General features: G+C 40.6%; 1 non-coding gene across 1 annotated transcript; it reads right to left on the bottom strand.

The window, feature by feature from the left end:
- Positions 1 to 1,416: 1,416 nt before the first annotated feature.
- Positions 1,417 to 1,524, bottom strand: LOC130950709 (small nucleolar RNA R71). The gene has a single exon (XR_009073696.1). It is a non-coding gene; the product is annotated as a small nucleolar RNA R71 (small nucleolar RNA).
- Positions 1,525 to 16,155: the final 14,631 nt, after the last annotated feature.

The raw sequence follows: 16,155 nt of genomic DNA, 5'->3' as shown, positions 1-16,155 counted from the left end.
TTTCAAGTCAATAACACAGAGAATTGAAGATTCAGAACATACAGCAGAGGAATTATACAGAAAAAGATGGGCATTCAAAACGCCCAGTGAGGAAGGCAAATTGGCGTTTAAACGCCAGCCAGGGTGCCTGGCTGGGCGTTTAACGCCCAAAAGGGTAGAGCTTTGGGCGTTAAAAGCCAGAATGTGCACCATTCTGGGCGTTTAACGCCAGGATGGCACAAGAGGGAAGATTCTATTTTTAATTCACTTTTTTTTCAGGTTTTCAAAATTTTTCAAAATCATATCTTTTCAATCAAATCTTTTTCAAAATCAATTTCTTTCCATTTTCAAAAATACTTGCTATCAATTAATGATTTGATTCAACATTTCAAGTAAGTTGCCTTTTCTCTTGAGAAAGGTTTAATGTTTGAATCATATCTTTTCTTGTTAGCCAAGTCATTAATTTTTAAAATCAAATCTTTTTAAATTGTTTTTCAAATCATATCTTTTTAAAACCATAACTTTTCAATCATATCTTTTTAATCACATCTTTTTCAAAATAGTTTTCAATCATATCTTTATTTCTTATTTCAAAATCTTTTTCAAAAATCACTTGATTTCTTTTCCAGTCCTAGTTTTCGAAAATCAATTAGTGTTTTTCAAAATGTTTTTAAAATCTTTTACTTAATTTTCGAAAATTTCTTCCCCTCTTCTCATATCCTTCTATTTATGGACTAGCACTATTCCTCAATGAACAATTCGAACTCCATCTCTCTTGATAAGTTCGAATTCTTCTACTTCTTCCTTCTATTTTTTCTTTTCCTCTGACACCTCAAGGAATCTCTATACTGTGACATAGAGGATTCCATATTTTCTTGTTCTCTTCTCTTTTATATGAGCAGGAGCAAAGTCAAAAGCATTCTTGTTGAGGCTGGCCCTGAACCTGAAAGGACCTTGAAGCAAAAGCTAAGAGAAGCTAAGGCACAACTCTCTGTAGAGGACCTAACAAAAATCTTCAAAGAAGAAGAACCCATGGCAGCCGAAAACAACAACAATGCCAACAATGCAAGGAAGGTGCTGAGTGACTTTACTGCACCTACTCCCGACTTCTATAGGAGAAGCATCTCTATCCCTGCCATTGGAGCAAACAACTTTGAGCTTAAGCCTCAATTAGTTTCTCTAATGCAACAGAATTGTAAGTTCCATGGACTTCCATTGGAAGATCCTCATCAGTTTTTAGCTGAATTCTTGCAAATCTGTGACACTGTCAAGACTAATGGGGTTGACCCTGAGGTCTATAGACTTATGCTATTCCCTTTTGCTGTAAGAGACAGAGCTAGGATATGGTTGGACTCACAACCTAAAGAAAGCCTGAACTCTTGGGAAAAGCTAGTCAATGCCTTCTTGGCAAAGTTCTTTCCACCTCAAAAATTGAGTAAGCTTAGAGTGGAAGTCCAAACCTTCAGACAGAAGGAAGGTGAATCCCTCTATGAAGCTTGAGAAAGATACAAACAATTGATCAAAAAGTGTCCTTCTGACATGCTTTCTGAATGGAGCATCATAGGCATCTTCTATGATGGTCTGTCTGAACTGTCCAAGATATCATTGGACAGCTCTGCTGGAGGATCTCTTCATATGAAGAAGACGCCTGCAGAAGCTCAAGAACTCATTGAAATGGTTGCAATAACCAATTCATGTACACTTCTGAAAGGAATCCTGTGAACAATGGGACGAATCAAAAGAAAGGAGTTCTTGAGATTGATACTCTGAATGCCATATTGGCTCAGAACAAAATATTGACTCAGCAAGTCAATATGATTTCTCAAAGTCTGTCTGGAATGCAAGCTGCACCAAGCAGTACTAAGGACGCTTCATCTGAAGAAGAAGCTTATGATCTTGAGAACCCTTCAATGGAAGAGGTGAATTACATGGGAGAACCCTATGGAAACACCTATAATCCTTCATGGAGAAATCATCCAAATCTCTCATGGAAGGATCAACAGAGACCTCAACAAGGTTTCAACAACAATAATGGTGGAAGAAACAGGTTTGGCAATGGCAAGCCTTTTCCATCATCTTCTTAGCAACAGACAGAGAATTCTAAGCAGAGCCAATCTGACTTAGCAACCATGGTCTCTGATCTAATCAAAACCACTCAAAGTTTCATGACTGAAACAAGGTCCTCCATTAGAAACTTGGAGGCACAAGTGGGTCAGCTGAATAAGAAAGTTACAGAACTCCTTCCTAGTACTCTTCCAAGCAATACAGAAGAGAATCCAAAAGGAGAGTGCAAGGCCATCAACATGGCCGAATTTGGAGAGGAAGAAGAGGCAGTGATTGCCAATGAGGAAGACCTCAATGGATGTCCACTGGCCTCCAATGAGTTCCCTAATGAGGAACCATGGGAATCTAAGGCTCACACTGAGACCATAGAGATTCCATTGGATTTACTTCTGCCATTCATGAGCTCTGATGAGTATTCTTCCTCTGAAGAGGATGAGTATGTCACTGAAGAGCAAGTTGCTAAATACCTTGGAGTAATCATGAAGCTAAATGACAAGCTATTTGGTAATGAGACTTGGGAGAATGAACCTCCTTTGCTCACCAAAGAACTGGATGACTTGTCAAGGCAGAGATTACCTCAAAAGAGACAAGATCCTGGGAAGTTCTCAATACCTTGCGCCATAGGCACCATGACCTTCAAGAAGGCTCTGTGTGACCTAGGGTCAAGTGTGAACCTCATGCCTCTCTCTGTAATGGAGAAGCTAGGGATCTTTGAGGTACAAGCTGCAAGAATCTCACTAGAGATGGCAGACAACAAAAGAAAACAAGCTTATGGACTTGTAGAGGATGTTTTGGTGAAGATTGAAGACCATTACATCCCTACTGATTTCATAGTCCTAGAGACTGGGAAGTGCATGGATGAATCCATCATCCTTGGCAGACCTTTCCTAGCCACATCAAAGGCTGTGATTGATGTTGATAGAGGTGAACTGATCATTCAAGTGAATGAAGAATCCTTTGTGTTTAAGGCTCAAGGATATCCCTCTGTCACCATGGAGAGGAAGCATGAAGAGCTTCTCTCAAAACAGAGTCAAACAGAGCCCCCACAGTCAAACTCTAAGTTTGGTGTTGGGAGGCCACAACCAACTTCTAAGTTTGGTGTTGAACCCCCACATTCAAACTCTAAGTTTGGTGTTGGGAGGTTCCAACATTGCTCTGAGCATCTGTGAGGCTCCATGAGAGCCCTCTGTCAAGCTACTGACATTAAAGAAGCACTTGTTGGGAGGCAACCCAATGTTATATTTTATCTATTTTCCTTTGTTATTTTATGTTTTCTGTAGGTTGATGATCATGGGAAGTCACAAAATCAATTGAAAAAGCAAAAATAGAATGAAAAATAGAAAGGAAAACAGCACACCCTGGAGGAGAACTTGCTGGCGTTTAAACGCCAGTGAAGCTAGCAAATGGGCGTTTAACGCCAGAAAGGGGCACCAGACTGGCGTTAAACGCCAGGAAAGGGCAAGAAGTTGGCGTTAAACGCCAGAAATGGGCACCAGCCCGGCGTTTAACGCCAGAATTGGCACATAGAGCAATTTTGCTCGCCACTTGGTGCAGGGATGACTTTTCCTTGACACCTCAGGATCTGTGGACCCCACAGGATCCCCACCTACCCCACCACCCTCTCTCTTCTTCACCCATTCACCAATCACCTCAACACCTCTTCCCCAAAAACCCTTCACCTCTCAAATCCCATCTTTCTCTTCACCACTCACATCCATCCTTCATAAAACCCCACCTACCTCACCATTCAAATTCAAACCACTTTCCCTCCCAAACCCACCCATAATGGCCGAACCCTACCCCTCTCTTCACCACTATATAAACCCATCTTCACTCCTTCATTTTCACACACCCTAAGCACTACTCCTCCCCCTTTGGCCGAACCACAAAGCCATCTCCCTCTCCTCTATTTCTTCTTCTTCTACTCTCTTCTTTCTTCTTTTGCTCGAGGACGAGAAAACCTTTTAAGTTTGGTGTGGTAAAAGCATTGCTTTTTGTTTTTCCATAACCATTTATGGCATCCAAGGCCGGAGAAACCTCTAGAAAGAGGAAAGGGAAGGCAAAAGCTTTCACCTCCGAGTCATGGGAGATGGAGAGATTCATCTCAAGGGTGCATCAAGACCATTTCTATGAAGTTGTGGCCTTGAAGAAGGTGATCCCCGAGGTCCCTTTCAAACTCAAAAAGAGTGAATATCTGGAGATCCGACATGAGATCCGAAGAAGAGGTTGGGAAGTTCTTACTAACCCCATTCAACAAGTCAGAATCTTAATGGTTCAAAAGTTCTATGCCAATGCATGGATCACCAAGAACCATGATCAAAGTATGAACCCGGATCCAAAGAATTGGCTTACAATGGTTCGGGAGAAATACTTAGATTTTAGTCTGGAAAATGTAAGGTTGGCATTCAACTTGCCCATGATGCAAGGAGATGAACACCTTTACACTAGAAGGGTCAACTTTGATCAAAGGTTGGACCAAGTCCTCATAGACATCAGTGGTTGTCCAGCTAAAGACAATAAAGAAGCGCTTGCTGGGAGGCAACCCAGCCATTTACAAAGTTTATTCACTAATTAAATAAATTTCCTTTTTTTTACAGGTTTGGGTCCAAGTATCTTCAAAGGGTAAAAATAGCAATTGATTGAATTCACAGAGTTACAGGGAAATTTGGAAGCTCACTGGCGTGAAAAAGCCAGTAAGAAACATCTTGGGCGTTGAACGCCCAAAAGAAGCACCCACTGGGCGTTCAACGCCAGTAAGGGTAGCCATCTGGGCGTTAAACGCCAGAAAGGAGCATCTTCTGGGCGTTGAACGCCAGAAAGAAGCACCTTCTGGGCGTTTAACGCCAGATTATTAGCATCCTGGGCGTTCAGAAAAACGCCCAGTGACAAAGGACTTCCTGGCGTTCAACGCCAGAAAGAAGCATCAGCTGGGCGTTGAACGCCCAGGAGAAGCAGCATTTGGGCGTTAAACGCCCAAAACATGCATTGTTTGGGCGTTTAACGCCAGGATGGTGGGGAGGAAGTAAAATTCATTTTCTTCACAATTTTTCTAAATTTTTATGTTTCAATTCATGATTTCTTGCTTAAACATGTTTCAAAATGTCATCCTTCAACATCTAATTAGTTTTCAAAAAATATCAATTATATCTTAATCCATAAAGACAAAATGTTTTCCAATCCAATCCAACTCTTTTAAGTTTGTTTTCAAAACTCAATTATCTGTTTAAAATCTTTTTCAAATCTTTTTCAACTCATCATATCTTTTGATTTCGAAATTGCCTTTCCCTCTATTCCTCTTCTATCCTTTATTTTGCTTGAGGACAAGCAAACCTCTAAGTTTGGTGTGATTTGCCATGATCACTGAGCTAAAACTCATCAAGATCATGGCACCTAAGGGAACAGGAAGAGCAAGGATGTGAACTTAAGGGAGCTAAAGCGTCAGAAATTAATTCTTGAAGGCACCCCACAGACTAGAGGAACATCCACTTCCCAAAATACAGGTTGTTAAGTTCTAATTCTAGCTTTAACTCTGTGATAGTATTATTATAGGATTTTACCTTAGAAGTTATATATAGTAGTAGTAATTAGTATATCTATTTTGATTTTATTTCCAATTAAGCTATAATTTATTTTTCTCATCATCATCAGGCATGAATAAAGTAGTAGATTTTTTAGAATAAAGAAGTAATCTATATTTTTCGAGTTCTTAATAATAAAAATTATAATTAATTACATGTGGTGGCAATACTTTTTGTTTTCTGAATGAATGCTTGAACAGTGCATAATTTTTATCTTGAATTTTATGAATATTGGCTCCTGAAAGAATGAGGAACACGAAAAATATTATTGATGATCTGAAAAATCATGAAATTGATTCTTGAAGCAAGAAAAAAGCAGTGAAAAAGAAAGCTTCCAAAAAAAAAGAAAATAAAAAAAAAAGAAGGAGCAGTAGAAAAAGCCAATAGCCCTTAAAACCAAAAGGCAAGGGTAAAAAGGATCCAAGGCTTTGAGCATCAATGGATAGGAGGGCCCAAGGAAATTAAATCCAGGCCTAAGCGGCTAAATCAAGCTGTCCCTAACCATGTGCTTGTGTCAAGAAGGTCCAGGTGAAAAGCTTGAGACTGAGTGGTTAAAGTCGTGATCCAAAGCAAAAGAGTGTGCTTAAGAGCTCTGGACACCACTAACTGGGTACTCTAGCAAAGCTGAGTCACAATCTGAAAAGGTTCACCCAGTTATGTGTCTGTGGCATTTATGTATCCGGTGGTAATACTGGAAAACAAAGTGCTTAGGGCCACGGCCAAGACTCATAAAATAACCGTGTTCAAGAATCAACATACTAAACTAGGAGAATCAATAATACTATCTGAATTCTGAGTTCCTATGGATGCCAATCATTCTGAATTTCAAAGGATAAAGGGAGATGCCAAAACTGTTCAGAAACAAAAAGCTACAAGCCCCGCTCATCTGAATAAGAATCTGAGCTCCATTTAAAATAGATATTATTACTTCTTAAATTCTTTCATCCTATTTTATTTATCTAGTTGCTTGGGGACAAGCAACAGTTTAAGTTTGGTGTTGTGATGAGCGGATATTTTATATGCTTTTTGGGGGTAATTTCATGTAGATTTTAGCATGTTTTAATTAGTTTTTAGTTAAATATTATTAGTTTTTAGGCAAAAATCATATTTCTGGACTTTACTATGAGTTTGTGTATTTTTCTGTGATTTCAGGTATTTTCTGGCTGAAATTGAGGGAGCTGAGCAAAAATCTGACTTAGGCTGAAAAAGGACTGCTGATGCTGTTGGATCCTGACCTCCCTGCACTCGAAATGGATTTTCTGGAGCTACAGGAGTCCAATTGGCGCGCTCTCAACGGCGTTGGAAAGTAGACATCCAGGGCTTTCCAGCAATATATAATAGTCCATGCTTTTCGCGAAGATAAACGACGTAAATTGGCGTTAAACGCCAAGTACATGCTGCTGTCTGGAGTTAAACGCCAGAAACACGTCATGATCCGGAGTTGAACGCCCAAAACACGTCATAACTTGGAGTTCAACTCCGAGAAAGGCCTTAATTCGTGGATATCTCTAGTCTCAGCCCCAGCACACACCAAGTGGGCCCCAGAAGTGGATTTCTGCACCAATTATCTTAGCTTACTCATATTCTGTAAACCTAGGTTACTAGTTTACTATTTAAACAACTTTTAGAGAATTATTTTGCATCTCATGACATTTTCAGATCTGAATTACATACTTTTTGACGGCATGAGTCTCTAAACTCCATTGTTGGGGGTGAGGAGCTCTGCAGCGTCTCGATGAATTAATACAATTCCTTTATTTTCCATTCAAACACGATTGTTCTTATCTAAGATGTTCATTCGCGCTTAATTATGGAGAAGGTATGATCCGTGACACTCATCACCTTCCCCAATCCATGAACGTGTGCCTGACAACCACCTCCGTTCTACATCAGATTGAATGAGTATCTCTTAGATTCCTTAATCAGAATCTTCGTGGTATGAGCCGGATTGATGGCGGCATTCATGAGAATCCGGAAAGTCTAAACCTTGTCTGTGGTATTCCGAGTAGGATTCTGGGATTGAATGACTGTGACGAGCTTCAAACTCCTGAAGGCTGGGCGTTAGTGACAGACGCAAAAGAATCAATGGATTCTATTCCAACCTGATTGAGAACCGACAGATGATTAGCCGTGCTGTGACAGAGCATAGGAATGTTTTCACTGAGAGGATGGGAGGTAACCATTGACAACGGTGACACCCTACATAGAGCTTGCCATGGAAGGGATTTTTCGTGTGTTGAAGGATTTTAAGGAAGAGTTGAAGTTCGAAGGACAAAGCATCTCCAAAACTCCAACATATTTCTCATTACTGCACAACAAGTAACGCTGTTATTCTCTTTTATTTTTATAATCAAATCTAGTAATTTCACTTATAATCCTATTGGCCTCCTGACTAAGATTAACAAAATAAATATAGCTTGCTTCAAACCAATAATCTCCGTGGGATCGACCCTTACTCACGTAAGGTATTACTTGGACGACCCAGTGCACTTGCTGGTTAGTTGTGCGGATTACAAATTCGTGCACCAGTAGGGCATCACCGTTGTCAATGGCTACATGCCTACATCCCATCTTCTCAGTGAAAATGGTCCAAATGCTCTGTCACAGCACGGCTAATCATCTGTCGGTTCTCGATCATGCCAGAATAGAATCCCTTGATTCTTTTGCGTTTGTTATCACACCCAACAATCGCGAGTTTGAAGCTCATCACAGTCATTCAATCCCTGAATCCTACTCGGAATACCACAGACAAGGTTTAGACTTTCTGGATTCTCATGAATGCCGCCATCAATTCTAGCTTATACCACGAATATTCTGATTAAGGAATCTAAGAGATATGCGTTCGGTCTGAGGTAGAACGGAAGTGGTTGTCAGTCACGCATTCATAGGTGAGAATGATGATGACTGTCATAGATCATCACATTCGTCATGGTTACGTGCAACGAATATCTTAGAACAGGAATAAACTGAATTGAATAAAAAATAGTAGTAATTGCATTAAAACTTGAGCTACAGCAGAGCTCCACATCTTTAATCTATGGTGTGTAGAAACTCCACCGTTGAAAATACATAAGTGATGAAGGTCTAGGCATGGCCGAATGGCCAGCCCCCAAAACGTGATCAATAGTCTCCTAAGATGAATAATGGAATAAAACCGAGACCAAAGATGTCTAATACAATAGTAAAATGTCCTATTTATACTAGACTAGCTACTAGGGTTTACAGAAGTAAGTAATTGATGCAGAAATCCACTTCCGGGGCCCACCTGGTGTGTGCTTGGGCTGAGCTTGAGCTTTACGCGTGCAGAGGCTTGTTTTGGAGTTCAACTTTGGTTCATGACGTGTTTCTGGCGTTTGACTCCAGAATGCAGCATGAAACTGGTGTTGAGCGCCAGTTTATGTCATCTAATCACGAATAAAGTATGGACTATTATATATTGCTGGAAAGCTCTGGATGTCTGCTTTTCCAACGCCATTGAGAGTGCACCATTTGGAGTTCTGTAGCTCCAGAAAATCCATTTCAAGTGCAGGGAGGTCAGAATCCAACAGCATCAGTAGTCCTTTATCAGCCTTCTATCAAAGTTTTGCTCAAGTCCCTCAATTTCAGCCAGAAATTACCTGAAATCACAGAAAAACACACAAACTCATAGTAAAGTCCAGAAATGTGAATTTAGCATAAAAACTAATGAAAACATCCCTAAAAGTAACTATATCCTACTAAAAACTACCTAAAAATAATGCCAAAAAGCGTATAAATTATCTGCTCATCACAACACCAAACTTAAATTGTTGCTTGTCCCCAAGCAACTGAAAATCAATTAGGATAAAAAGAAGAGAATATACTATAAATCCCAAAATATCAATGAATATTAGTTCTAATTAGATGAGCGGGACTTGTAGCTTTTTGCTTTTGAACAGTTTTGTCATCTCACTTTCTCCTTTGAAGTTTAGAATGATTTGCATCTATAGGAACTTAGAATTTCAGATAGTGTTATTAATTCTCCTAGTTAAGTATGTTGATTCTTGAACACAGCTACTTTTATGAGTCTTGGCCGTGGCCCTAAGCACTTTGTTTTCCAGTATTACCACCAGATACATAAATGCCACAGACACATGACTGGGTGAACCTTTTCAGATTGTGACTCAGCTTTGCTAGAGGCCCCAATTAGAGGTGTCCAGAGCTCTTAAGCACACTCTTTTTGCTTTGGATCACGACTTTAACCACTCAATCTCAAGCTTTTCACTTGGACCTGCATGCCACAAGCACATGGTTAGGGACAACTTGATTTAGCCGCTTAGGCCTGGATTTTATTTCCTTGGGCCCTCCTATCCATTGATGCTCAAAGCCTTGGATCCTTTTTACCCTTGCCTTTTGGTTTTAAAGGCTATTGGCTTTTTCTTCTTGCTTTTTCTTTTTCTTTCTATTATTATTATTTTTTTCTGATTTCTCTTGCTTCAAGAATCAATTTCATGATTTTTCAGATTATCAATAGCATGTCTCTTTGTTCATCATTCTTTCAAGAGCCAACAATTTTAACATTCATAAACAACAAGATCCAAAATATGCACTGTTCAAGCATTCATTCAGAAAACAAAAAGTATTGTCTCCACATCAATATAATTAAACTAAATTCAAGGATAAATTCGAAACTCATGTACTTCTTGTTCTTTTTGTATTAAAATATTTTTCATTTAAGAGAGATGAAGGATTTATGGATTTATTCATAGCCTTAAGACATAGTTACTAAATACTAATGATCATGTAGGAAAGACACAAACATAAATAAACTTTAAGCATAAAAACCGAAAAACAGAAAAATAAGAACATGGAATGAGTCCACCTTAGTGATGGTGGCACTTTCTTCTTGAAGAACCAATGATGTCCTTGAGCTCTTCTATGTCTCTTCCTTGCCTTTGTTGCTCCTCCCTCATTGCTCTTTGATCTTCTCTAATTTCATGGAGAATGATGGAGTGTTCTTGATGTTCCATCCTTAATTGATCCATATTGTAACTCAAGTCTTCTAGAGAAGTGTTGAGTTATTCCCAATAGTTGTTGGGAGAAAAGTGCATCCACTGAGGCATCTCCGGGATTTCTTGGTGATGAGCTTCCTCATGCGTCTCTTGGGATCCATGAGTGGGCTCTCTTGTTTGCTCCATCCTCTTCTTAGTGATGGGCTTATCCTCCTCAATGGGGATGTCTCCTTCTATGATAACTCCAGCTGAGAAACATAGATGGCAAATAAGATGAGGAAAAGCTAGCCTTGCCATGGTGGAGGACTTTTCGGCTATTTTGTAGAATTCAAGGGAGATAACTTCATGAACTTCTACTTTCTCTCCAATCATGATGCTATGGATCATGATGGCCTGATCAACGGTAACTTCGGATCGGTTGCTAGTGGGAATGATGGAGCGTTGGATGAACTCCAACCATCCTCTAGCCACAAGCTTGAGATCCAGTCTTCTTAATTGAACAGGTTTGCCTTTGGAGCCTCTTTTCCATTGAGCTCCTTCCACACATATGTCCATAAGAACTTGGTCCAACCTTTGATTAAAGTTGACCCTTCTAGTGTAGGGGCGTGCATCTCCTTACATCATGGGCAAGTTGAATGCCAACCTCATATTTTCCGGACTAAAATCTAAGTATTTCCCCCGAACCATTGTAAGATAATTCTTTAGGTTCGGGTTCATACTTTGATCATGGTTCCTAGTGATCCATGCATTGGCATAGAACTCTTGAACCATTAGGATTCTGACTTGTTGAATGGGGTTGGTTAGAACTTTCCAACCTCTTCTTTGGATCTCATGTCGGATCTCCGGATACTCAATTTTCTTGAGTTTAAAAGGGGCCTCGGGGATCACCTTCTTCTTGGCCACAACATCGTAGAAGTGGTCTTGATGGGCTTTAGAGATGAATCTCTCCATCTCCCATGACTCGGAGGTGAAAGCTTTTGTCTTCCCTTTCCCTTTTCAAGAGGTTTCTCCGGCCTTAGGTGCCATTAATGGTTATGGAAAAACAAAAAGCTATGCTTTTACCACACCAAACTTAAAATATTACTCGCCCTCGAGCAAGAGAAGAAAGAATAGATGAAGAAAAAGAAGATATGGAGGAGAGGGAGAGATGGTTGTGTTTCGGCCAAGGATGTGAAGAGAGGGTTGTGTTGTGTGAAAATGAAGAAGAATGGAGGGGTATTTATAGTGGAGGGAGAGGGGTTAAGGTTCGGCCAAACTTGTGTGCATTTTGTTTTAAAACTCTACATAATCTACTTTAACGTGAAATTGATTTAGAGCAAAGCCACATTTATCCAGAAACAAGCATGAATTCGGCGTTGAACTCCCAAAGGGAGCATAGTTCTGGCGTTCAGACGCTAGTAACAAATAGGAAGGTGGCGTCTAACGCCACTCCAGCTTCCACCCCTGGCATTCAAATGCCAGTGGGGGATCAGTCACATACAAGTGCTGATGACAACCCTTCTAAAAAGGCTTCCCAACCCACTTCTGTAGGTAATAAACCTGCAGCAACTAAGGTTGAGGAATACAAAGCCAAAATGCCTTATCCTCAAAAACTCCGCGAAGCGGAACAGGATAAGCAATTTTCCCGCTTTGCAGACTATCTCAGGACTCTTGAAATAAAGATTCCGTTTGCAGAAGCACTTGAGCAAATACCCTCTTATGCTAAGTTCATGAAAGAGATCTTAAGTCATAAGAAGGATTGGAGGGAAACTGAAAAAGTTTACCTCACTAAAGAATGCAGTGCAGTCATTCTGAAAAGGTTACCTGAGAAGCTTAAAGATCCTAGGAGCTTTATGATACCATGCACATTAGAGGGTACTTGTACCAAGCAAGCTTTATGTGATCTTGGGGCAAGTATCAACCTAATACCTGCATCTACTATTAGAAAGCTTGGTTTAACTGAAGAAATCAAACCAACCAGGATATGTCTTCAACTTTCTGATGGCTCCATTAAATACCCATCAGGCGTGATTGAAGACATGATTGTCAAGGTTGGGCCATTCGCCTTTCCTACTGACTTTGTGGTGCTGGAAATGGAGGAGCACAAGAGTGCAACTCTCATTCTAGGAAGACCTTTCCTAGCAACTGGCCGAACCCTCATTGATGTCCAAAAAGGGGAAGTAACCTTGAGAGTCAATGAGGAGGAGTTCAATTTGAATGTTGTCAAAGCCATGCAATATCCAGACACCCCAAATGACTGCATGAGTGTTGATATTATTCACTCTCTGGTAAGAGAGGTCAATATGGCTGAGAGTCTCGAATCAGAGCTAGAGGACATATTTAAAGATGTTCAGCCTGACCTGGAGGAATCAGAGAGAATAATAGAACCTCTGAAAATCCCTCAGGAAGAGGAGAAACTTTCTAAACCCGAGCTCAAACCATTACCACCATCCCTGAAATATGCATTTCTGGGAGAAGGTGATACCTTTCCTGTAATTATAAGCTCTACCTTAGAGCCACAGGAAGAGAAAGCACTAATTCAAGTGCTAAGGACACACAAGACAGCTATTGGGTGGTCCATCAGTGATCTTAAGGGCATTAGCCCAGCCAGATGCATGCACAAGATCCTATTGGAGGGTGACGCCAAGCCTGTGGTCCAACCACAAAGGCGGCTGAACCCAGCCATGAAGGAAGTGGTGCAAAAGGAGGTCACTAAATTACTAGAAGCTGGGATTATTTATCCTATTTCTGACAGTCCCTGGGTAAGCCCTGTCCAAGTCGTCCCTAAAAAGGGAGGCATGACAGTGTTTCACAATGAAAAAAATGAACTGGTTCCTACAAGAACAGTTACAGGGTGGCGTATGTGTATTGATTATAGAAGGCTCAATACAGCCACCAGAAAGGATCATTTTCCTTTACCATTCATAGACCAAATGCTAGAAAGACTAGCAGGTCATGAATACTACTACTTCCTGGATGGATATTCAGGTTATAATCAAATTGCAGTATATCCCCAGGATCAGGAGAAAACGGCATTCACCTGCCCATCTGGAGTATTTGCATACAGAAGGATGTCATTCGGCCTGTGCAATGCGCCTGCAACCTTTCAGAGGTGCATGCTCTCAATTTTCTCTGATATGGTGGAAAAATTCCTGGAAGTCTTCATGGATGACTTTTCAGTATTTGGAGACTCATTCAGCTCCTGCCTTAACCATTTAGCACTTGTTCTAAAGAGATGCCAAGAGACTAACCTGGTTTTAAATTGGGAGAAGTGTCACTTTATGGTGACTGAAGGAATTGTCCTTGGGCATAAAATCTCGAACAAGGGGATAGAGGTGGATCAAGCTAAGGTAGAGGTAATTGAAAAATTACCACCACCTGCCAATGTTAAGGCAATCAGAAGCTTTCTGGGGCATGCAGGATTCTATAGGAGGTTTATAAAGGATTTTTCAAAAATCGCCAAACCTCTGAGCAACCTGCTAGCTGCTGACACGCCATTTATCTTTGATAAAGAGTGTTTGTAGGCATTTGAGACTCTAAAAGCTAAATTGGTTACAGCACCAATCATCTCTGCACCAGACTGGACATTACCATTTGAATTGATGTGTGATGCCAGTGACCATGCCATTGGTGCAGTGTTGGGACAAAGGCATGACAAGCTTCTGCACGTCATTTACTATGCCAGCCGTGTTTTAAATGACGCACAGAAGAATTACACAACCACAGAAAAAGAGCTACTTGCAGTGGTTTACGCCATTGACAAATTCAGATCCTATTTAGTAGGATCAAAAGTGATTGTGTATACTGATCATGCTGCTCTTAAATATCTACTCACAAAGCAGGATTCAAAGCCCAGACTTATAAGATGGGTGTTGCTTCTGCAAGAGTTTGATATAGAAATAAGAGATAGAAAAGGGACAGAGAATCAAGTAGCAGATCACCTGTCCCGAATAGAACCAGTAGAAGGGGCGTCCCTCCCTCTCACTGAGATCTCTGAAACCTTTCTGGATGAGCAACTCTTTGCCATCTAGGAAGTGTCATGGTTTGCAGACATTGCAAATTACAAGGCAGTGAGATTTATACCCAAAGAGTACAGTAGACAGCAATCAAAGAAGCTGATCACAGATGCAAAGTATTATCTTTGGGATGAGCCGTATCTCTTTAAGAGATGTGCAAACGGAGTAATCCGTAGATGTGTGCCTAAAGAAGAAGCGCAGAAGATCCTTTGGCATTGCCATGGATCACAGTATGGAGGACATTTTGGAAGCGAGTGAACAGCCACAAGAGTCCTCCAAAGTGGCTTCTACTGGCCTACTCTCTATAAAGATTCCCGAGTGTTTGTGCTTAATTGTGACAGTTGCCAAAGATCTGGCAATCTACCTCACAGTTATGCCATGTCTCAACAAGGCATCTTGGAGATTAAGTTGTTTGATGTATGGGGCATTGACTTCATGGGACCTTTCCCACCATCATACTCAAACACTTATATTCTGGTGGCGGTGGATTATGTATCCAAATGGGTGGAGGCTATTGCAACACCCACTAATGACACTAAAATAGTGTTAAAATTCCTCCAGAAACACATCTTCAGCAGATTTGGTACCCCTAGAGTATTAATCAGTGATGGGGGCACTCATTTATGCAATAAACAGCTTTACTCTGCCTTGGTTCGTTATGGAGTTAGCCACAGGGTAGCTACTCCATATCACCCACAGACTAATGGGCAAGCTGAAGTCTCAAATAGAGAACTCAAAAGAATCCTGGAACGGACTGTAATTAACCATAGAAGGGATTGGGCAAGGAGCTTGGATGATGCTCTGTGGGCATACAAAACAGCATTCAAGACCCCTATAGGGACCTCTCCATACCAGCTTGTGTATGGAAAGGCATGTCACTTGCCAGTGGAACTGGAACACAAGGCCTATTGGGCAACCAGATTCCTGAACCTTGATGCCAAGTTAGCTGGAGAAAAACGTTTACTACAGCTAAATGAGCTAGAGGAATTTAGACTCAATGCTTTCGAGAATGCAAAAATTTACAAGGAGAAAGCAAAAAGATGGCATGATAAGAAATTGTCATCCAGAGTCTTGAGCGAGGCAGAAAGTTCTGCTATTTAATTCTAGGCTCAAATTATTCCCCGGGAAATTAAAATCCCGGTGGAGAGGTCCATATGTAATTACAAGTGTATCACCATATGGATACGTAGAGCTTCAGGATAATGACTCTAACAAAAAGTTCATTGTTAATGGACAGAGAATTAAACATTATCTTGAAAGTAACTTCGAGCAAGAATGCTCGAAACTGAGACTTAGTTAGAACTCAGTGGTAGTCCAGCTAAAGACAATAAAGAAGCGCTTGCTGGAAGGCAACCCAGCCATTTACAAAGTTTATTTACTAATTAAATAAATTTCTTTTTTTTACAGGTATGTGTCCAAGTATCTTCAAAGGGTAAAAATAGCAATTGATTGAATTCACAGAGTTACAGGGAAATTTGGAAGCTCACTGGCGCGAAAAAGCCAGTAAGAAACATTTTGGGCGTTGAACGCCCAAAAGAAGCAACCACTGGGCGTTCAACGCCAGTAAGG

This window comes from Arachis stenosperma, chromosome 1, assembly GCF_014773155.1.
Source record: "Arachis stenosperma cultivar V10309 chromosome 1, arast.V10309.gnm1.PFL2, whole genome shotgun sequence".
Classification (NCBI taxonomy): domain Eukaryota; kingdom Viridiplantae; phylum Streptophyta; class Magnoliopsida; order Fabales; family Fabaceae; genus Arachis; species Arachis stenosperma.
The sequence above is the reverse complement of the archived record's forward strand: the minus strand, read 5'-3'. Positions and strand labels throughout refer to the sequence as shown.